The sequence below is a fragment of the Elephas maximus genome, chromosome 23 (assembly GCF_024166365.1).
Source record: "Elephas maximus indicus isolate mEleMax1 chromosome 23, mEleMax1 primary haplotype, whole genome shotgun sequence".
Lineage (NCBI taxonomy): Eukaryota > Metazoa > Chordata > Mammalia > Proboscidea > Elephantidae > Elephas > Elephas maximus.
The window spans coordinates 20,870,387-20,894,005 of record NC_064841.1 but is presented as its reverse complement, the minus strand read 5'-3'; the positions used below and the strand labels follow the sequence as shown (position 1 = coordinate 20,894,005).

The 23,619-nt window shown below is 39.1% G+C and overlaps 1 protein-coding gene across 3 annotated transcripts in view; it reads left to right on the top strand.

The window, feature by feature from the left end:
* The window catches only part of KCNMB2 (potassium calcium-activated channel subfamily M regulatory beta subunit 2), a 526,027-nt gene that overhangs the window by 449,323 nt on the left and 53,085 nt on the right, over positions 1 to 23,619 (top strand). The gene's annotated exons all lie outside the window — the stretch shown is intronic.

The following is a 23,619-nucleotide window of genomic DNA, read 5'->3' as shown; positions in this document are numbered from 1 at the left end:
AGTCTCAGGATCCCATTTCACCCCAATTAATGCCCTCACTTTAACTTCAGACACCGTTCAAAGTTGGGCATTCAGTTGGTACTGTAATTCAGCTACTTTTATGATAAGACTCTGGATTTGGTTTTTGGCAATATCAGCTCTGTTACTGCAAAAAATAAAGTTTTCTTTTAGGGCACAAATGGCAACATTCAGGGCTTTTATGTGGCATTTTTATGCAGCACTTGAGCTGTGACTCTGAAGCCCTGAGCTCATCTCTTTCTTTCACCATTTTTTCTAGTGAAAGCAGGATCAGCCAACCAGCCACCCTATACTTTTCATTCTGATAAAATTGTAGAAAAGTATCAAATATGCAATTACCCAGACAGAGCCTTGTTTTTCAGAAATATTTGATCCATTGGTGGTGATATTTTGTGTATTTCTATTGCCACCTCACACCCTGGATCAGAAGTGCCCTCTTTACTGCTGGAGTCAGAGCCACCAGTGCCTTTAAGACTAGCTAGACTTGAGAACCAATTCAGAAAATTCATCCTTACGATTTTATTCCTCTAGAACAACTTTAGGTACCAAATGTCTTAGACTGGGTTCTCTAGAGGAGCAAAACCAGTGAACACATATATATACAGAGAGAGAGAGATTTATTTCAAGGAAATGGCTCATACATTTGTGAAGGCTGCCAAGTCCTAAATCTGTGGGTCAGATTTCAGACTGGAGGTTTCTCCTGACTCTCATAGTTGCAGAGGTTGACAAACCCAAAGTCAGCAGGTCAGATGGCAAGCTGCTGACTTACGTCCCAAGACCAGAGGTCAGAGGACGATGAGTCAGATGCAGGATCCAGAGAGGATGAGCTTTGCCAGAACATCTATAGCTATTGGATGCAGGCCACACCCCTAAGGAAACTCCCTTTTCAACTGATTGTCCGCTCACATCAGATCACAAAAAGGAGGATGATTACATAATTTCTGCCAAACTCCTCAGAATAATAACCTAGCCAAGTTGACACATAACGTGAGGTTTTACTAGAAACAAAATCTGCTTTTTCACACTAAAAAAATTAGATTTTTTAAAAAAGAAATTATTTTCTTTGTGAAATAACCACTTACCATTTTCAGACACACTATGTGGAATATGCCCATTTTATACCAAATTGCCACCCTTCTAGAGCATTTGAATCACATTTGAAATGATGAATATGGCTTTTGTCAAACATGTTATTCCCTATGTAAATGCAAATTCATTTACAACTGACAAGGTGATAAAGAGAATTAGAATCATTTTCCTTGAGTTTTGACACAGGAAGATATCAAGGGCAGCTCAAGGACTTTTATCCTTTGGAGCACCCAACAACAAAAGCCAAAGGCCCCCGACTCATGGCAACCACATGCACAACAGGATTGGACCATTGTGATTCACAGGGTTTCATCGGCTGATTTTTTTTGGAAGTAGATCCCCCGGACTTTCTTCCTAGTCTGGAAGTTTTGCTTAAACCAGTTTAGCTTTATAGCAACACCCAAGCCTCTATGACAAACTGGTGTTGAGAAACAATAAGGCACTATTAAAATAACCCAGAAGTTGAAGTAACTATAGGTCTGCTCTTATGTTCATATTTCTGCTCACATTTAAAATTATTAGAAACCTTATATAACCCACTGCCCAAGCCTCAGAAAGAGGCCTGTTATGATAGATATAAAGTCTAAAAGTTAGAATGCCATCCGCCACACTGACTTAAGTCAGTGAACCTTCCTCTCATTTGTGTCTTTGAAGCATCCATCAACTGATGCTTCATGCCAGGCTTCCAACTTAGGCACCAGTTCTCTTCTCATTCTACATAATTTCCTTGAAAATGTCTTCCACTTCTAAGCCTGTATCTCCAGCTTGGACCTTTCTCCAGAGTTGTGTCCTATTTCCAACTTCCTGTATCACTCTCCTCTGGATCGTGTCCATTATTTTCTTTTTTTTTCCCAGCCACTCCCTACCTTTCCCCACAACTCAATTCACCCAACCCCTGGCCAAAAGTATCTCTGCGGTTACTATAGTCCCCATCTCAGTTAATGATGCTACCATGCACATAATTCCTCAAAAGACACCTGGAAATCATTTTTAATTCCTCTCTCCATTCCTTTTGTTCCCTGTTAGTCCAAGTTTTAACCCTGCACCTCCCAAATACTGCCTAAATCTCATTACTTCTTATTGGTTCTTCTCAGTTCCTTCAAATCTTATTTGGATTATTGCAATCATTACCTAATTCTCTGCTTATAGTTTCATCCTGCTCAAATTTATCTTCAACACTATCTTCAGAGTAATATTTCACATGTATTAATATGACCATCTGGCACACACCTTAGCTTAAAAACGTGTGATGAGACTCCTGGACACCCTGCTAATTCAGAACTGAAGTCACTCTCAAAGTCTACCTTTCAGCCAAAGATTAGATAGGCCTACAAAATAAACCATAACTCACTTGAGGAAAGTGCTTCTTAGTTCAATCAAACACAGGAGACCAAATGGGCAACACCTGCCCAAAAGCAAAGACAAGAAGGCAGGAAGGAACAGAAAAACCAGATGAATGGACATGGAGAACCCTGGGGTGGAAAGGGGGAAAGTGCTGACACTTTGTGAGGATTTCAACCAATATCACAAAACAATTTGTGTAAAAACTTTTGAATGAGAAGCCACTTTACACTGTATACTTTCACCTAAATGACAGTAAAACTTTTTTAAAATGTGTGATGGATTTCAAAATAAATTTTTCCAATGCATGATGGCACTTCATCATCTTCAGGATAAAGCCCTGCGCCTCCTCATGGCCTTTGCAAGGCAAGCGTGGCTTTTCAAGGTCTGCCATTGAGACTCTCAATTCCCTGCCCATTCCATGGTTAACCATCTGTTATGGATTGAACTTATCCCCCCAAAATATGTTGTAAATTCCAACGCCTATACTTGTGGTTATAATCCCATTTGGGAATGGACTTTCTTTGCTGTGTTAACGAGATTGTATTAGCATAGGGTGTGTCTTAAATGAACTTTTTGAGGTACAAAAGAGATTAAACACGTAAGCGAGCAAGCAGAGACGGGGGAAGATAGATGCCATGCCACATGAGAATCACCCAGGAGCCAAGGAACACAAGCTGAAGAGACAAGAACCTTTCCCCAGAGCTGACAAAGAGAGAAAGCCTTCCCTTAGGGCCAGAGCCCTGAATTCTGACTTCTAGTCTTTTAACTGTGAGAAGATATCTTTCAGTTTTTTAAATCCATGCATTTGTGGTATTTCTGCTATAGCAACATTAGATAACTAAGACACCATCCCAGTTAGGCACATTAATATGAGCTCAGGTCACATAAATAGAATGAGGTGATAGTGTTGCCACTCAGAGCACTAATCAGATGACACTAGAAATATTGTTTTCAGAAAAATAGAATTGTCCAGTGTTTAAGAGTGTGGACTCTGAATGTAGGCAGCACAAGTTCATAGCCTGGCTCCTCTACATATCAGCTCTGTGACTTTGGGTTAGTTATTTAACCTCCCCAAGTTTCAGTTTCTTCATCACAGGAATAATAAGACTACCTACCTTGTAGGGTTGTTGTGGCAACTAAATTAATTAAAATATGTACGTAACCATCAAATAATAAGTGCTAGCATTGCTGTGGAAACAAACCCTGGTGGAGTAGTTGTTAAGTGCTGCGGCTGCTAGCCAAAGGGTTGGCAGTTCGGATCCACCAGGCGCTCCTTGGAAACTCTATGGGGCAGTTCTACTCTGTCCTATAGGGTCGCTATGAGTCAGAATAGACTCGACAGCACTGGGTTTGGATTTGGTTTGGTAGCATTGTTGTAGGAGCCCTGTGACACAGTGTTTAAGTGCTTGGCTGCTAACTAAAAGGTCAGCAGTTTGAGCCCACCAGCCCCTCCATGGAAGAAAAATGTGGCAATCTGTTTCTGTAAGATTACAGTCTCAGAAGTCCAATAGGGCAGTTCTACTTTGTCCTATAGGGTCATTATGAGTCAGAACAGACTCGATGGCACACAACAACAAATAACAGTATAGTCGTGCCCTTTATACTTTATGAGAGACATTAAGTAATGGAGTATGGCCTAAGAAGGTGACCAGAAGAACAGAAATTGAGATCACATCGTGTAAAGAACAGTTGGAATACCTTGGAATGTTTGTAGAGAAGAAGTGTTGGCAAGATATTTATAGCCGTACTAAAATATCTGCAAACTAATCCAGAGTATATAACCAGGAGCAATAGTGGAACTTAAGGGAGACAGATTCCAGCTCAATTTATGGAGACACTTCCCATCAAATAGAAGTATTCAACAACGGAATGGGTTGTCACCAGAGAAAGTGGGTTCCCCACCACTGGAGGTGTTTAATCAATGCCTAAATAACTCCTTGGTATATCAAAGTATATCAAAGGATTTGAAGCATCAGATTCAAGGGGAAAGGATGATTTCTGAGGGCACTTCCTGGCTTATAAGTCTCAGATTCTAAGAGGTTTAACGTCATTTAACAATAAATAGTCATTTGCAATAATTCATCATTTTTGGTACATTCTATCAAAAGTAAATATTTATATCACCAGCAAACACCAGCTTAAGTTTATTTTTCATTTAGTATCCCTCAATAAACCTGTTTACCCAGTGCAGTAAAAGATCTAGGCATATACCTCAGGATCCAGATATGTCTCCCCAGCCCCATAGTTCATGATGGACAATTCGAGCTGAGTGCCCTTAAGTGGCAGTTACCCCTGCCTATTGCAGGTGCATTTCCTTTTGTTTCTTACAGAAGTTCCTTGAAAGACATAATGATCATTTTCCTTCTCTACCACTTGCTTTCAGAGTTCATTTCAATCTATATACATGATTTAAAAGCATTATGGTAAATGGGAATTAGGAGCTTTATATTGGCCTTATTTTAAATAAGATGAGAAAGCTCAGACAAAGGAACAGGCTAAAGCAGGTGTAAAAATGGCATGGGGGTGCTGTCTGACCTCCTCCAACCCCAAAAGGAGGAAGGAGAACCAAGATCAATAGTCCAAAGCTGATTCCTATGAGGTGGACCTCCTCTCTTCACCATCTTTACCAACTCTGGCACCAACGGTCCCTCCCACAGCACTCTCTACTTCTCTGCTGGGCTCAGTAGTTCATTACAATGGCCTCACAGAACTCACAGACCATACTCATGATTATGGGGTTTATTAGGGAAGTAACGGCTTACAGTTTAGCCCCAGGAACACTCAAGGATACAATTCTTTCATCAGGACAGCCTTTTTCCAGCCATGCTTACAAGCACACTTTTTCCTGGCCCTAGGCCTCTCCCCAAAGGCACTTAGTTTTCTCTCTCCATGGGCCAGGAAGCCCTCCTTACCATCTCCTGCTGCTGGGCCTCTCTTACCACTGCTACTCACCATCTTCAGGGTTACAGCTCTCTCTCTCTCTGTCTCCTGGTCCCAGGAGCCTCCAAGCTCAGGGATCTCAGGTCCAAAGAATGTGCTAGCTCCTGGATGTTCTTCCCTGGCAGTGGTGGGATTCTCCTCCTTACTTTGGAATTAGCTCTCTTTTAAGGCAAAACTGACCAATCCTGTTGATGGGCCACAATTAGCTTATCACACAGTCCTGTCCAATCGCCTGGGTGGGAGTTACAAGACCGTGGCTAGAAAAGCCACACACAAAAGTAATTAATCTCACTGGAGCAAGTTAACAGCCAACTCAAAACCATATGGTCAGTAAGAGGGAAAACAAAGTTGAACCCATATCTATCTGATGCCAAACTCACTGCACCTGACTCTTACCCTGTAAGACACCCCACATACACAGTTACCAGTAAAGATGGAACCCTTTTACTCCCAAGGCTATCTCAGTTGTGCCATGGCCGCTCCTTACTTGTTCCAGGCTCACACCCTGCACCATTGATGCCAAACAAGCCTAAAATCTTGAGGGTAGGGAGAGACAGTATGTCATTTTCCATGGTCCTGAACCACCTTTTGCCCCAGGGAACACACTGAGGAGTCTGAATCTAAATGTAAACCTTGAAAGTAATGGATGAACCTTGAAAACATTATGAGTAAAGTAATAACTCAATCACAAAAGGACAAATATTGTATGATCTCATTCTTATGAAAAACCTAGAATAGGCAAATGTATAAAGACCAAAATTTAATAGTGGTTGCCAGGAGCTGGAAGGAGCCCTGGTGGCACTGTGGTTAAGCACTTAGCTGTTAACTGAAAGGTTGGTGGTTCAAAACCACCAGTTGCTCCAAGGGAGAAAAGTGTGGCAGGCTGTTTCCATAAAGATTACAGCCTTGGAAATCCAGTTCTACTCTGTCCTACAGAGTTGCTTTTTCAGTTAGAACCCACTCAACAGGCAGTGGATTTGGTCTCATTTTACCAGAGGCAGGAGGGAGGAGGAAGGGGGAGTCAATGTTTAGGAAGCATTGAGTTTTTGTTCATGGTGATAGAAATTTGGCAATGAATATTGGTGATGTTTGCACAAGATTAATACAATTGACATCTCTAAACAGTACATGTGAAAAACATGGGAAATGTTGTGTTACATATATTTTTACAACAACAACAAAAATCTTGAAGTGAGTGCTTGTACTTGCACTTGTGCCCTGACTCTGGACTAGCCCATTAGGATATTTCCCCCTATAGCACTAATACCCTCAAATCCAACTGCTGGCACCTACTACTTGATGTTTCTTTACTACTACCAACACACAAGGGATATTGTATTTAACCATCAGTTTTCAGCAGGGATGTCAAGATACACTGTGCTGTGGTTGGTTATGATGGAGCATCATTATGATGGTGCATAACTGGGAGCCTAACCTTCAGGATCTGGTAATGTCTGTGGAGTGGAGTGCAAGAGAATGTGTGTCACTGAGGAGGAAAGGATTGAGAATCACTGCCTTAAAAGAGAGCCTCATCTTATGTTGCTATTTAAGAAACAAAAGGAAAATGCAGTGATGCACAGTATAAAGTATCAACTCCTCCCAGATTTGGTTTTCACAGCTCTTTATATGGAAACCACTTGACACCAACTGATTTGTTTGTTTGTTTCTGTCTTATACTCCAGCTATACAACACAGACCCTCAACTTTAGAAGCCCCAACCCACACACTCTGTATTCACATCAATGAACCTATTCAATTGCCCTTCCCAGAAAGCCTTTATCCTCTTTGACTACAAATTTCCATCTCCTCCAGGAAACCTCCAGAAAGACACTCATGTCCCGTTCCTTCAGATAGGGCTTTTGAAGCCTGTGGTTTACCTACATATAATGAGAGGCCATTGAAGTATGTTAAATAAGGAAGTAACCTGACTCGATGTATGTTTTAGAAAAAATAGTCCTAGAATAATTATACTGAAAGAGATAAAAATTGAAAACAGAAGCAAACATTGCTTTTCTTTTACAGCTTGTAAACCAGAATTCAAATAAATTTTTATACATCACGATTAGTCAAGATGTCTTTTAAGTCTCTTTTCATCTATAGATCCTATCCCTATCCTTGCAATTTATTTATTAAAGATTGCAGGTTATCTATCCTGTAGAGTTTCTCCTGATCTTGATTTTGCTGATTGCACCCCGTGGTATTTTATATGTTCTTTTGCCCTCTTTATTTTATATGTTAGTTGGATTTAGGGGATTGAACATACTCACATTCATTTTTTTTTTGGCAAGACTAATTCACAGTTGATATTGTGGCTGTCTTTTTTGATGATCAATGTCTAGATGCATTAGTTCATGAAGAGTTACAAAATGATGATATTTCAATTCTAGTATCACAGCCTCACTAACTAGGAAATCTACTACAAAGAGAAAATTTTCCTCACCTACACTTTGGTTTCCCACTGCTTTAGTTAATATAGGAATGTAGGATAAATGTTTGATTCTTTCCCTACACTTACCAGTTTTCGATGTAATGAGCTAGCTCCCTAGCATCTTCTCATGGTGACAAATTAGTTTTTATATATATATATATACCACTATAAAATCATAGATTAAATGTATTTGCTGCATTTACATTCATTTCAGTTATTTTGATTGATACTCATATTATTTTATCTTTGTTGCATCTTCAAGTTGGTTTCTGAATCCTTTTGAAATAATTCCAACGATCTTTGACAGATGCATTGCTATGTGGCATGATTCATATTGTATCTTCCCTTCTATAGATCTGGAACTAGCCTTTCCCTTCTCATTCTCAGATGCCGTTGAGTGGGTTTTCTACTCATAGAGACTCCATGTAATAGAGCAGAACTACCCCCATAGGGTTCTCTAGGCTGTACCTAATTTAATATTTATCAATACCCATAGAATTCAAGCAGTTTGGACAGGTTTGTCTCCTATCTGTAGCTGTCAGTAAAGAATCACTATTCCTATCACCTGAATTTTGCTATATCTTTAAGAACAACCCCTTCCATTGAGTTAAGTTAGGATTTAGAATTTAAAGATTTTAAGTAGAATTTCTACCACAAGTCTGTCAGTTCATCATACTGTGGTGGCTTATATGTTGCTGTGACACAGGAAGTTATGACACTGGTATTTCAAATAAAGCAGGGTCATCCATGGCAGGCATATTTCAGCAGAACTTCCAGGCTAAGAAGAAGGATCTGTGTTTTACTTTTGAAAAAACTGGCCAGTGAACACCTTATAAATAGAAGTGGAACATTGTCTGATATATTCCCAGAAGATGAGTCTCTCAGGTTGGAAGGCATTTAAAATATGACTGAAAAAGAGCTGCCTCCTCAAAGTAGAGTCAACCTTAATGACATGGATGGAGTAAAGCTTTCAGGGCCTTCTTTTGCTGTTGTAGCACTACTCAAAATAAGAAGAAACAGCTGCAAATATCCACTAATAACCAGAATGTGCATTGTACAGAGTATGAATCTAGGAAAGTTGGAAGTCATCAAAAAAGAAATGGAATTCATAAAGATTGATATCCTAGGCATCAGTGAGCTGAAGTGGACTGGTATTGGCCATTTTGAATCAGATAATCATATGGTCTACTATGCCTGGAATGACAAAATAAAAAGGAATGGCCAAAGTCAAAAAGAACATTTCAAGAAGTACAACACTGTCAGTGATAGGATTATGTCCATATGTATGCAAGTAAGACCAGTTAATGCAACTCTTATTGAAATTTATGTACCAATCATTAATGCCAAAGATGAGGAAATGGAAGATTTTGTCAAACTTCTGCAGTCTGAAATTGATCAACCATGCAATCAAGATGCATAGATAATTACTGGTAATTGGAATATAAAAACTAGAAACAAAGAAGAAGAACTAGTAGTTGGAAAATATGGTGTTGGTGATAGAAATGATGCTTGAGATCACATGGTAGAATTTTGGAAGACCAATGACTTATTCATTGCAAATACCTTTTTTCAACAACATAAGTGGTGGCTATTCACATGGACCTTACTGAATGAAATACACAGGAATTACATCAACTACATAAGTGCTAAGAGATGATGGAGAAGCTCAATATCATCAGTAAGAACAAGGCCAGGGGACAACTGTGGAACAGACCATCAATTGCTCATATGTAAGCTCAAGTGGGAACTGAAGAAAATTAAAACAAATCAATAAGAACCAAAACACAACCTTCAGTATATTTCACCTGAATTTGGAGACCATCTCAAGAATAGATTTGATGCACTGAACACTAATGTCCAAAGACCAGATGAGTTGTGGAATGACATCAAGGACATCACTCATGAAGAAAGCAAAAGGTCACTAAAAAGACAAGAAAGAAAGACCAAAATGGATATCAGATAGACTCTGAAACTTGCTTTTGAACATAGAGTAGCTAAAGTGAATGCAAGAAATGATGAAGTAAAAGAGCTGAACAGAAAATTTCAAACAGCAGCTCAAGAAGACAAAGTAAAATATTATAATGAAATGTAGAGGCACAAGCTTGGCACTTCTCAAGCTGAAAGAATAGAAGGAAAAAATTAAGTGTCAAATTGCAATATTGAAGGATTCTGTGGGCAAAATATTGAATGAAGCAAGAAGCTTCAAAAGAAGATAGAAGGAATACAGAGGCACCATACCAAAAAGAATTTATCAATGTCCAGCCATTTCAGGAGGTAGCATATGATCAAAAACCAATGGTATTGAAGGAAGAAGTCCAAGCTGCATTGAAGGCATTGGTGAAAAACAAGGCTCCAGGAATTGAAGGAATATCAATTGAGATGTTTCAACAAACAGATGCAGCACTGGAGTTGCTCACTCATCTATATCAAGAAATTTGGAAGACAACTACCTGGCCAGCCAAATGGAAGAGATCCATATTTGTGTCCATTCCAAAGAAAGGTGATAAAACAGAATGCAGAAATTATCAAATAATATCATTAATTCACACACAAGTAAAATTTTGCTGAAGATAATTATAAAATGGTTGCAGCAGTATATCAACAGGGAATAGCCATAAATTCAAGCCAGATTCAGAAGAGGATGTGGAACAAGGGATATGATCGGTGATGTCAGATGGATCTTGGCTGAAAGCTGAGAATACCAGGAAGATGTTTACCTGTGTTTTATTGACCTTGCAAAGGCATTCAATTGTGTGGATCGTAACAAATTATGGATAACATTGAGAAAAATGGGATTTCCAGAACACTTCATTGTGCTCATGAGCAACCTGTACATAGACCAAAAGGCAGTTGTTAAACAGAACAAAGGGATATTGAGTGGTTTAATGTCAGGAAAGGTGTACGTCAGGTTGTATTCTTTCACCATACCTATTCAACCTGTATGCTGAGTAAACAATCTGAGAAACTGGACTGCATGAAGAAGAACAAGGATTTGCAGAATACTCATTAACAACCTGTGGTATGCAGATGACACAACCTTGCTTGCTGAAAGTGAAGAGAAATTAAAGCACTTACTGATGAAGATCAAAGACTACAACCTTCTGCATGGATTATACTTCAACATAAAGAGAACAAAAATCCTCGCAACTGGACCGATAAGAAACATCATGATAAACAGAGAAAAGATTGAAATTGTCAAGGATTTCATTTCACTTGAATTCACAATCAATGCCCACAGATGCAAGAGTCAAGAAATCAAAAGATGTATTGCATTAGGCAAATCTGCTGCAAAATACCTCTTTAAAGTGCTTCAAAAAAAAAAAAAAAAAGATATCACCTTGAAGACTAAGGCATGCCTGACCCTAGCCATGGTATTTTCAAGTGCTTCATATGCATGTGAAAGCTGGACAATGAATAAGGAGGACAGAAGAATTGATGCCTTTGAATTATGATGCTGGTGAGGAATATTGAGTATACCATGGACTGCCAGAAAAACAAGTCTTGAAAGAAATACTGCCATAGTGCTTCTTGGAGGCAAGATGGGAAGACTTTGGCTCACGTACATCGGAGTTATCAGGAGGGGCCAGTCCCTGGAGAAGGATATCATGCTTGGTAAAGTAGAGGGTTAGCAAAAAAGAGGAAGACCCTCAGTGAGACAAACTGGCACAGTGGCTGCAACAATGGGCTCAAGCATAGCAACTATAGTGAGAATGGCTCTGGACTGGGTGATGTGTTGTTCTGTTGCACACAGGGCTGCTGCGAGTCAGAACCAACTCCACAGCACCTAACAATGACAAGTAGAATTTACCTACTTAGTGCCATTCGCATGGTGAAATTCTGCTTTTACAATTAGACTCATTTGCTCCTAAGTGGCCTTTTACCTACAGACATAAAAAAAAAAAAAAACTATCCAATTAAACCAAGTCTCAATATTGGCATCTGGCCCAGAACATCTCTGACATCTCTTCCAGCTTTAAAATGCTAGGATTCAATGATTTCCATATTTCTGTCTTAAATCCCTTCAGTCAAGATAATGGTCTTAATTTGGTACGTTAGGTATATCACGATGTATAGCTAAATAAGTATATTTATTTACATTAATTATTTAAAATAAATAGCTGCCCATAATGTCAGGCCCATTATTTTCAGTAATTCTTACAACGAATCTTGAAGGTTGCACTAATATTCCCATTTTATAGATGAGGGAATTGAGACTCAGAGAAGCTAATAGCTTGCATCCGAAGTAATGCTGATAGCAAAAGGGCAGAAATAGAATTTAAACTCAGATGTATCTGCCTACAGAGGCCATTATTTCTTACCACATTCTAATTCTTCTCAGCAATGGAAGATATGAATATACCAAAGAAATTTTTGTCCCTTGGGCAAAAAAAAGGCTGGCATACTCATCTTGAGTCTGAGTACATAGTTCAGAACACCGATTGTCCTCTAGGGATAGAACTTTACACCTATTATCAGTAGCCCATTTCAGAGTGATTCCTGGGAGAGGCTGTGAGCAAATCTAATTTTAGTTCACCCAATGACCACCATCTGGATAGAACGGGACCATCGAACCATTTTTTCTTGCCACCAAAATATCTGCCACAGCACCTAAAATTCCCGCTATCACTAGTGCACCTTTGGGACTGAACAGTGGTTTTTAAACGGGGTTAGAGATGCGGCTCTGTGAGGAGGCAATGTAGAGGACGGAAGAAATTAGATAGAAAAGCCTGGTTGGAATCCTGGTGACAAAAAATGGTGGTGCCCCAGTTGCCCAGCTCTGTAGAAATTCCTGGGTCTATAGAATACCTTGGAGCTCTGGTGGCACAGAGGTTAAGAGCTTTGTCTGCTAACCAAAAGGTCAGCAGTTTGAATCCACCAGCCACTCCTTGGAAACTCTACAGGGCAGTTCCGTTCTGTCCTATAGGGTCGCCATGAGTAGGAATCGACTCAATGGCAACAGTTTTTGGTTTTTATAGAAATAGTTTACAAGGATTTTTGTGGGACTTTTTTTTTTTTTATCTTGCGTTAATCTGCTCCTTCCACTTTGAGCATTCCCATGAACATTACTGAATACTTCATTTAAGAAATCAACAGACTGTAAGATAGAAAGAAATTGTACTTAACAAAGACAAATTAGAAGTCAAATAAGCCATAGCAGCAGATCTTGATTGCAATTTTCCAAATCAGAACAAAATAAAATTTTGAAGCTAAAAGGAACTTTAGATTTATCTCCTTCAATTCTCTCATGTGACATATGAGAAAGAGGATGCCAAGGAGGCAAATGGCTGGTCCCAACTACAGACTAGTGAATGGCAGAGCTAGTGTGCTTTCATGGCTTATTCTTTTCTTCACTTCACTCTCTATAAAAAATTAAAGATCACACTTCTGAATGTCTATGGAATGTATTTGTGTGTTAATTTTTGCACAGATTCTATTATTTTCCAGTTCTAGTATATATTTAACCCACTCAAAAGTAGTAATGATAACATAGTTATTAAAGCTTCCAATGTTGTAGACACTTCACATAGATATTAACTTACTTTTTTTTATCTTATATAACACATATACATATATTAACTCAAATATATTCATGTTGTTATCATTGTTATGTGCCATGGAGTCATTTTCAACTCATAGAGACCCCATGTGACAGAGTGGAACTGCCCCATAAAGTTTTCTTGACTGTAATCTGTATGGAGGCAGAGCACCAGATCTTTCTCTCACAGAACCATTGGATGGGTTCGAAGTGCCAAACTTTCAGTTAGCAGCCAAGCACTTAATCTTTTGTGCCACCAGGAAGCCTATATTCATGTTACACACATTATATACTGTTACGTATGTATGTGTATATATATATGATATATAACATCATAATATTAAAAAATACTGCATATAGTAACTCAATCTTCACAAAAATCTATGAGGGATGTACTATTATTATTATCCCATTTGACAGATGAGAAAACTAAGGTAAAAAAGAGTTAGAAACTTGGCCAAGGCCACACGAACAGTAAGGGGAAAATCCTGGGTTTGGACCCAGCTGTTTATAGTCTTACCACTGTACTTCACTTTCTTGCCTTTTTCTTACCACTGCTGTATTCTTCCACCTCATTTTCTCACTCTTTCTAACTTCAATGTGGTGAAGAATGTGATCCTCAAAGAAGAAATAAGCAGAGTGCCGCCATCATTTAGCACCTAATTATTTTCTTTGATATAGATTTTGGTGCTTGGTTTTTCTAGCAAAAAAATAAAATGTACAAGCTGGGTAGCATGGTATTTGGAGTTCAACAAGTTTGGTCTGAAATTCTGGCTGCACTAATTAATAGCTACGTGACCTGGGACAATTTATCAGTTTCCTCTTCTGGTAACCAGAGAGAGAGAGGTCTCGTAAGAGTTACTGTCAGACTTATATGAAATAATGCAGATACATGAATTATATATACAACCTATAAAGTACCTCACACCTAATAGTCATTATAATTGTCATATCCAGCTCTTCTCTATACAGAGCTCTTATTATCATTTACCTGCCTTGATTCTCAAATGAAATAGAAGCAAGAGTTAAAACACATTCACCAAGGAGGGATGGATGGTTTCAGCATAAATCTGTTATTTGTAATAATCTAGGAGCCACACGTGAGTTATGAGCATGTTTTCTCACACCAGCTGTGGATGTGTGATGCCCAATGGAGTGAATGTTCAACAATTACAGTGGTTTAAAATACATAGTATGGAAGGAATCAAAATGAACATCAGTTGTGATTACCCACTTGAAAAGCTCATTAAGAAATGAAATATGGAATAGTGGACTAATTAAGACCACGTAGAAATGTGTTTTCCATTTTTGCATAGAGCTTTTTTTTTTTTTTTAATGAAGCAAAGAGAAGGGCTCTATGTATCAATACAGCAAATTTGAAAAAAAAAAAAAAAAAACTTCTGCTATTTTCTCTAAATGGAAAAACCTAACATTTACTGAGTGCCTTCACACTGGAATACATTTTAAATCAACCTCATGGCAATCCTGTATATTTATTATTACAGGTTGATGTTGTTACCTATGCACAACAGAACGAAACACTGCCTGTCCTGCGCCATCCTTACAATCGTTGTTATGCTTGAGCCCATCGTAGCAGCCACTGTGTCAATCTACCTTGTTGAGGGTCTTCCTCTTTTCTGCTGACCTTGTACCTTGCCAAGCATCATGTCCTTCTCCAGGGAATGATCCCTCCTGACAACACATCCAAAGTATGTAAGACGCAGTCTCACCATCCTTGCTTCTAAGGAGCATTCTGGTTGTACTTCTTCTAAGAAGATTTATTCATTCTTCTGGCAGTCCATGGTATAGTCAATATTCTTCGCCAACACCACAATTCAAAGGCATCGATTCTTTTTTGATCTTCCTTATTCATTGTCCAGCTTTCACATGCACATGATGCGATTGAAAATACCATGGCTTGGGTCAGGTGAACCTTAGTCTTCAAGGTGACATCTTTGCTCTTCAACACTTTAAAGAGGTCCTTTGCAGCAGATTTACCCAATGCAATGTGTCTTTTGATTTCTTGACTGCTGCTTCCATGGCTGTTGATTGTGGATCCCAGTAAAATGAAATCCTTGACAAGTTCCATATTTTCTCGGTTTATCATGATGTTGCTCATTGGTCCAGTTGTGAGGAGTTTTGTTCCCTTTATGTTGAGGTGCAATCCATACTGAAGGCTGTGGTCTTTGATCTTCATTAGTAAGTGCTTCAAGTCCTCTTCCCTTTCAGCAAGCAAAGTTGTGTCATCTGCATAATGCAGGTTGTTAATGAGTCTTCCACCAATCCTGATGCCCCGTTCTTCTTCATATAGTCCAGCTTCTCGGATTATTTGCTCAGCATAAAGATTGAATAGGTATGGTGAAAGAATACAACCCTGGCACACACCTTTCCTGACTTTAAACCAATCAGTATCCCCTTGTTCTGTCCAAAGAACTGCCTCTTGATCTATGTAAAGATTCCTCATGAGCACAATTAAGTGTTATGGAATTCCCATTCTTTGCAATATTATCCATAATTTGTTACGATCCACGTAGTCGAATGCTTTTGCATAGTCAATAAAACACAGGTAAACATCTTTCTGGTATTCTCTGCTTTCAGCCAGGATCCATCTGACATCAGCAATGATATCCCTGGTTCCACGTCCTCTTCTGAAACCAGCCTGAATTTCTGGCAGTTCCCTGTCAACATACTGTTACAGCCGTTTTTGAATGATCTTCAGCAAAATTTTCCTTGTGTGTGATATTAATGATATTGTTCAATAATTTCCACATTCGGTTGGATCACCTTTGTTGGGAGTAGGCATAAATATGGACCTCTTCCAGTCAGTTGGCCAGGAAACTGTCTTCCATATTTCTTGGCATAGATGAGTGAGCACCTCCAGCACTGCATCTGTTTGTTGAAACATCTCAGTTGATGTTCCGTCAATTCCTGGAGCCTTGTTTTTTGCCAATGCCTTCAGAGCAGCTTGGACTTCTTCCTTCAGTACCATCGGTTCCTGATCATATGCTACCTCTTGAAATGGTTGAGCATCGACTAATTCTTTTTGGTATAATGACTGTGTATTCCTTCCATCTTCTTTTGATGCTTCCTGCCTCATTTTATATTTTCCCCATAGAATCCTTCGCTATTTCAACTCAAGGCTTGAATATTTTCTTCAGTTCTTTCAGCTTGAGAAACACCAAGTGTGCTCTTCCCTTTTGGCTTTCTATTTCCAGCTCGTTGCGCGTGTCATAATAATACTTTACTTTGTCTTCGCGAGCTGCCCTTTGAAATCTTCCGTTCAGTTCTTTTGCTTCATCAATTCTTCCTCTTGCTTTAGCTGCTTGACATTCGAGAGCAAGTTTCAGAGTCTCCTCCCACAACCATCTTGGTCTTTTCTTTCTTTCCTGTCTTTTCAATGACCTCTTGCTTTCTTCATGTATAATGACCTTGATGTCATTCCACAACTCATCCGGTCTTCAGTCACCAGTGTTCAATGCATCAAATCTATTCTTCAGATGGTCTCTAAATTCAGGTGGGATATACTCAGGGTCATATTTTGGCTCTCGTGGACTTGCTCTGATTTTCTTCAGTTTCAGCTTGAACTTGCATATGAGCAGTTGATGGTCTGTTCCACAGTCAGCCCCTGGCCTTGTTCTGACTGATGACATTGAGCTTTTCCATCGTCTCTTTCCACAGATGTAGTCAATTTGATTTCCGTGTGCTCCATCTGGCAAGGTCCATGTGTATAAAAATATGGTCGCTGTTTATGTTGGTGAAAGAAGGTATTTGCAATGAAGAAGTCGTTGGTCTTGCAAAATTCTGTCATTCGATCTCCAGCGTTGTTTCAATCACCAAGGCCATATTTTCCAACTATTGATCCTTCTTCGTTTCCAACTTTCGCATTAAAATCACCAGTAATTATGAATGCATCTTGATTGCCTGTTTGATCAATTTCAGATTGCAGCAGCTGATAAAAATCTTCTATTTCTTCATCTTTGGCCCTAGTGGTTGGTGCGTATATTTGAATAATAGTCGTATTAACTGTTCTTCCTTGTAGGTGTATGGATATTATCCTATCACTGACAGCATTGTACTTCAGGATAGATCTTCAAATGTTCTTTTTGACGATGAATGCAACACCATTCCTCTTTGGGTTGTCATTCCCAGCATAGTAGACTATATGATTGTCCGATTCAAAATGGCCAATGCCAGTTCATTTCAGTTCACTAATGCCTAGGATATCTATGTTTATGGGTTCCATTTCATTTTTGATGATTTCTAATTTTCCTAGATTCCTATTTCATACATTCCAGGTTCCGATTATTAATGGATGTTTGCAGCTGTTTCTTCTCATTTTGAGTCGTGCCACATCAGCAAATGAAGATCCCGAAAGCTTTACTCAATCCACGTCATTAAGGTCGACTCTACTTTGAGGAGGCAGCTCTTCCCCAGTCATCTTTTGAGTGCCTTCCAACCTGGGGGGGCTCATCTTTGAGCACTACATCAGATAATGTTCCCCTGCTATCCATAAGGTTTTCACTGGCTAATACTTTTCAGAAGTAAACTGCCAGGTCCTTCTTCCTAGTCTGTCTTAGTCTGGAAGCTCAGCTGAAACCTGTCCTCCATGAGTGACCCTGCTGGTATCTGAATACTGGTAGCATAGCTTCCAGCATCACAGCAACACGCAAGCCCCCACAGTATGACAAACTGACAGACACACAGGGGATTATTACGGGTAGTCCCCAGTTTATGATGGGGTTTATTCTGGCAACTCTGTCTTAAGTCGGTTCTGACGTAAGTTGAATACCTCATATTTTTTTCTACTTTTCACTATTATTGCCTTTTCTTATCAGTATCTTTATAAATCCACTCTTTGTCTTTGAGGGTTGGCATGAGGATGATAACATCAGCAAATTATGCACTGCAACACTGTATGTAGTACATATTACAAACACTATGACGTACAAAGGAAAACAAAAAAGGACAGCTGCAAGTGCAGTTCCTCATAACTCAAATACCTCATAAATTGGTGACTACCTGTACTCTGATTTTCTTGACAAAGAAAACGAGGCTCAGGAAAGTTTAATAATTTATTTAGGTTGCATACTTACTAAGCTGTGAAGCTGGAATTTTAGCCTGTAACTGATTTCAAAACTCTTTCCACTAAGCCCTGAGATAGGTCATTTCTGTGGATGTTTTGTCTGTAGATGTGATGTGAAACATTCCATCAGTTACGAACATGCATAACAATTTTGTATTAAAAACACCTATCCACACTACTGTGACTGGTCTGTCCCCTCCTCTAGACCATATCTTTCATATGCAGGGTCTTTATCTGTTGTACTCATCAACGTATGCCCACCACCCAGATCACTGCCTGCCACATAATAAGGTATTCAATAAATGTTTGTCGAATGAAGAAGTGAATGCTGAATTGACTAGAAAAATAGAGTTTAGCTCCTAGTCATCCTTTCACAGCTGGTGAAACTGAGGAAAGAAGGCATGTTTTTCCAGAAGTTATACAATGATTCAGTGACAAAGACAAGGTTAGAAACCCAGAACCCTCTGAATAAAATCCCTTTGCTGAGCTAAATGAGCAAAGTCACTAGGCTAAAGGACAGGAACATCATTTAACCTGAGCTGCCATCTTCCTGAAACAGAAGCCAACAACATTGTGACTACATGGTCAACAGCAGGTCCACATAGTGTGGCAAAGGTCACAAGTGACTCCACACCCTTCTCCAGACAGGGGAGTCCATATATGGTCGATCTAGCTATTGAAAAGCAACCTGCAATAAAAATTCAGACAATACATTTTTATTTGATTCTTTTTAAAGAGGCAATAGTGTTCATCGATACATTTCTTCTTTACTTCTACAACTTGGCAACAAACAAATCCATTCACTGAGTCCTCCAGGTCTCAAAATAAGGGAGAAAGGTCCTTTTTGTTCCTATTATGAGACACTGTCAAGAAACTATTTAGTATTACTTGTTGCTCCTCCACATGACACCAACAATGAAGGGGTGGATGGAGAAATAGGAATCTGCAAAAGAAATGGAAGGTGCAGCTAGAGAGTGAAGAGAGGAGAGCACTGTCCTCAAAGTCAAGATTGCAAACCATTTTCAGAGTAGAAAATGATCAACAATATCAAATTCAGCATGCTGAGGGGTGAGGTAAGACAGGGAGATAGAATTAGTATTGGATGTACCCACTGGGAAGTCATAGTAACCTTAGAAAGAACAGTTCTAGTACATTGCAAATATTGATTTGTTTTCCTGACAATTCCACTGTCTGTGTACTCACTCAGACTGAGATTGGATATCTTGGTGCCATTTCCTTTAGCTATTCTATGTTCAAGAACAAGGTTCAGAGTCTCTTTTAACATCCATTTTGATATTTTATTTCTTTCTTGATTTTTTAATGATATTTTGCTTTCTTCATGTCATCTACAACTTAATGTCATCCTACAACTCCTTTGATCTTTGGTCATTAGTGTTCAATGCATCTAATCTATTTTTCAGGTGGTCTCTAAATTCTGGTGAGATATACTCAAGGTCGTATTTTGGCTCTGGTGGACTTGTTTTAATTTCCTTCAGCTTCAACTTGAATTTGCATATGAGCATTTGATGGTGTCTTCCACATTTGGTCCCCAGTGGTGTTCTGACTGATGATATTGAACTTCTCCATCATCTCTTTCCACAGATGTGGTCGATTTGAATCCTGTGTATTCCATTTAGCCAGGTCCATGTTTAGAGTCACTGTTCATGTTTTTGAAAAAAGGTATTTCCAATGAATAGGTCATTGGCCTTGCAAAATTCTATCATGCGCTCTCCAGCACCATTTCTATCACTAACGCCATATTTTCCAACTACTGATCCTTCTTTGTTTCCAACTTCCACATTCCAATCACCAGTAATTATCAATGTACCTTGATTGCATGTTTGATCAATTTCAGACTGCAGAAGTTGGAAAAATTCTTCAATTTCTTTGTCTATGGCATTGGCGGTTGGTGCATGAATTTGAATAATCGTCATATTAACTGGTCGTCCTTGTAAGCATATGGATATTATCCTATCACTGACAGTGTTGTACTTCAGGATAGATCTTGAAATGTTCTTTTTGACAATGAATGTGATGCCATTCCTTTTCAATTTGTCATTCACAGCATAGGAGACCATACGATTGTCCAATTCAAAATGGTCAAAACTAGTCCATTTCAGCTCACTAATGCCTAGGATATCAATTTTTATGTATTCTATTTCATTTTTGATGGCTTTCAATTTTCCTAGATTCATACTTGTACGTTCCACATTCTGATTACTAACAAATATTTACAGTTATTTCTTCTCATTTTGAGTCGTGTCACATCAGCAGAAGAAGATCCCAAAGGTTTTACTCCATCCATGTCACTAAGGTCAACTCTACTTTGAGGAGGCAGCTCTTTCCCAGTTATATTTTGCGAAACTTCCAACCTGAGAGGCTCATCTTCTGGCACTATATCAGACAATGTTCCACAGCTATTCATAAAGTTTTCACTGACCAATTTTTCAAAAGTAGATAGCCAGGTCCTTCTTCCTACTCTGTCTTCGCCTGGAAGCTCTGCTGAAACCCGCCCACCCTGGGTGACTCAGCTGGTATTTTAAATATCAGTGGCACAGCTTCCAGCATCACAGTAACATGCAAGACACCACAGTACAACAAACTGACAGATGAGCTGAACAGATCTCAAAGGGCAGCTCAAGAAGACAAAGTAAAGAATTATAAGGAAATGTGCAAAGACCTAGAGTTAGAAAATTAAAAAGAACACACAGCATTTCACAAGCTGAAAGAACTTAAGAAAAAATTCAAACCTCCAGTTGCAATACTGAAGGATTCTATGGGCAAAATACTGAACAATGCAGGAAGCATCAAAAGAAAATGGAAGGAATAAACAGAATCACTGCACCAAAAAGAATTGTTTGACATTCAACCATTCCAGAAGGTAAAATGTGATCAAGAATCAATGTTACTGAAGGAAGAAGTCCAAGCTTCGTGGAAGGCACTGGTGAAAAAACAAGGGTCCAAGAATTGACAGAATACTAATCAAGATGTTTCAACAAATGGATGCAATGCCAGAAGTGCTCATTCATCTACACCAAGAAATTTGGACGACAGTCACCTGGCCAACCAACTAGAAAAGATCCATATTTGTGCCCATTCCAAAGAAAGGTAATCCATCAGAATGCAGAAATTATTGAAAATATCATTAATATCATACGCAAGTAAAATTTTGCTGAAGATAATTCAAAAACAGTTGCAGCAGTACATCAACAGAGAACTGCCAGAAATTCAAGCTGCGTTCTGAAAAGGACAGGGAACAAGGAATATCACTGATGACATCAGATGGATCTTGACTAAAAGCAGAGAATACCAAAAAAGATGCTTACCTGTGTTTTATTGACTATGTGAAGGCATTCAATTATGTGGATCATAACAAATTATGGATAACATTGTGAAGAATGTGAATTCTAGAACACTTCATTGTGCTCATTAAGAATCTGTATGTAGACCAACAGGAAGTTTTTCGAACAGAACAAGGGGATACTGTGTGGCTTAAAATCAGGACAGGTGTATGTCATCGTTGCATTCTTTCACCATACTTACTTAATCTGTATGCTGAGCAAATCAGATAATCCAAGAAGCTGGACTATATGAAGAAGAACCTGGCATCGAGATTGGTGGAATACTCATGTAGATGACACAACTTTGCTTGCTGAAAGTGAAGAAGACTTGAAGCACTTGGCTGATGACAATCAGAGGCCACCACTTTCAGTATGGATCACACCTCAACATAAAGAAAACAAAAATCCTCACAACTGGACCAATAAGCAACATCATGACAAACAGAGAAAATGTTGCATTTGTCAAGAATTTTGTTTTACTTGAATCTACAATCAATGCTCATGGAAGCAGCGGTCAAGAAATCAAAGGATGTATTGCGTTGGGCAAATCTGCTGCAAAACACTTTCTTAAAATATTAAAAATCAAAGATATCACCTTGAGGACTAAAATGCACCTGACCCAAGCCATGGTATTTTCAATGGCCTCATATACATGCCAAAGCTGGACAATGATAAGGAAGACCAAAGAATGTATGTCTTTGAATTATGGAGCTGGCAAAGAGTATTGACTATACTGTGGACTTTCAGAAGAACCAACAAGTCTGTCTTGGAAGAAGTGCAGCCAGAATGCTCCTTAAAAGGAGAACGGTGGGTCTTCATTTCTTGTGCTTTGGACACATCATCAGGTTGGACCAGCCCCTGGAGAAGGACATCATGTTGGTAAAGCAGAGGGTCATCAAAAAAGAGGAAGACTCTTGATGAGATGGATCAACACAGTGGCTGCAGCAATGGGCTCAAACATAGCAAGAATAGTGAGGATGGTGCAGGACTGGGCAGTGTTTCATTCTGTTGCACGTAGGGTCGCTGTGAGTTGGAACTGACTCGATGGCACCTAATAACAATAACAACAAAAACCTTGGTTCCCATAGCACCCTGTGGGCTGCCTGATACATAAAAGGAACTTAAATGTTTGTTGACTAGACACACAAATAAATGAATTAAAACAAGATAAAATGTGTAGTTGATTCTGGAGGAAAATATCCCAATGGCATTTAAAACTGCTCTTAATAAGGAGTACCAATGTTTTCTAAATTAAATCACTAGATCTAAAATTATCACCATTCATTTGGCTTCTCCCTCAAAGGCCTTGAAGCCAAAACAATTCAATTCCTGTGGTGAACATATAATTTGCTCTCTGCAAAGATAGTCTGACACATTAGAAACAAACTCTAAATATCTGTGCTTAAAGTGACCTTCTAAGTTGCTGCCGTTTCGTCATTAGTGTTATAATTTTATGCAAGATTAGGCATGTAATTATGTGTTAAATAGTTCTGTTGACTTCTGCCTGTTCATTTAATAAAGCAGAGTGCAATATGAGTATCCTATATGCGTAGCTCAAGGCCACGTACACTAGAAACTGCATCACTTTGCCCTTCCTTGCTCTGTACCCTCCTCATCCTTGCAGCTGTCACCTTGAGGCCTTAGCCCTGGTAAGAAGTAAGATATTGCACAGAGTGGCACTCGTAGAAATGTTACACTTCAGCTGAAGCTTCTAGAGGCAAGGAGGTCCACTAAAGAACTCAACTCAAATGAAGTCTGAACCTGAGAGATTGTAGCTCTTTCTCACCTTGGTGGCATATCAGAATTACCTGGGCAGGTTTTCTGTTCTGTTGTTTTTAAC